Raw genomic sequence first — 1,541 nt, forward strand, 5'->3', positions numbered from 1 at the left:
CACCACTGATTACTGATCCAACTACACAAACTAGAAGATAACTCCGTTTCAGGCAGACAGGGACACAGATTAAGCCTACTCCAGAGCTGCAAAGCAATAGGGGGTTGTTGTTGGGGAGAGTGCGGAGCGAGAGGGTGAGCTGTACTCTGTACTGCCTTGGTCACTGTGGCCACGTGTGACTAGGAGAATCTGTCAGAGAAATTACCATGACCTGAACACACACAAATACACACCAGTGTAACTTGACACCTCGCTGGCTGCCCTCTGGAATGGACTCAGTCTGCCTTGACCTTCTGAGAGCACCACGGGCACACAGTCCGGTCTGACCACATTCCAGGGGTGTGGCAGGAGAGAGTTAAAGACAGAGGCACTGCAGAACAGCACAACCAGGCAGCAATACGTACAGACAGGCAGAACAAAATCTAACATGTGTAGTAGCCATTTTGTGTAGTCAGTGTTTTATTAAAAGTTTCCAAATACAAAAAAACTTTAATCTCAAGCCCAAACAGGTAAAGACACTGTACATACATACCTGTCACATCTCATATAATTGAGGATAAATACYTGCGACATATTAAAAGTTGCATAAATAACCTTCAAGTATTCAGCCAGCGTCCAGACAGAGCCACCTTCAGTTTTACATTCTTTCCTCTCCTAAATATACACCACCATAAGATAAACAACCTCCTATTATGCACACCCTTGATTTGACCTATACAAGCCTAGAACCACACCACCATGGTTAGTGTCCTACCAACAATGACTAAGTCTGTCTCTGTTTYAGTCACTCCTGGAGGTTTGGCATGAACATGACAGGAGATGGTTACAGTTCAATTCCTAATTCCATGGTTACCTCAGACAGAGATCTGACACCAGGCTAGCAATGAATCACTGTTAAAAACTAAAAAGTTAACTTTTTAAAACATTTTTGATAAAATACACACCATGTAAGCATGATGACGTTAGTATACCATATCCCCCCGTATGAGCGTATAATTGTCAAAAAAAACGTAAACAGTCCAATAACACCAGCATAAACACGTAACACAGTCCAATAACACCAGCATAAAACACGTAACACCACATTCCAATAACACCAGCATAAACACGTAACAACACATTCCCAATAACACGCAGCATAACACGTAACACAGTCCAATAACACCAGCATAAACACGTAACACATTCCAATAACACCAGCATAAACACGTAAACACGTCCAATAACACCAGCATAAACACTAACACAGTCCAATAACACCAGCATAAAGAAAATAGCCCATGAAGTACCCTCCTTCCAACAACAACCTTACTTCAGAAATACACTCATTATGCCAGTAAGACATCTGAGAATGATAACACAATACCCACTGACACACACGATGCAGGTAATGCACACACACACAACACAACAAATTCCCATTATCAAAACAGTCTACACACCCAAACACATAGATTGGTAACTAAGACAGAAAAACCTAGGAAGAATAACAATCCTGCCTAGAGGTCACTGAATCAAATAAATTAAACACGTGTGCATGC

The sequence above is a fragment of the Salvelinus sp. IW2-2015 genome, unplaced genomic scaffold (genome assembly GCF_002910315.2).
Source record: "Salvelinus sp. IW2-2015 unplaced genomic scaffold, ASM291031v2 Un_scaffold2069, whole genome shotgun sequence".
Taxonomy (NCBI): Eukaryota; Metazoa; Chordata; class Actinopteri; order Salmoniformes; family Salmonidae; genus Salvelinus; species Salvelinus sp. IW2-2015.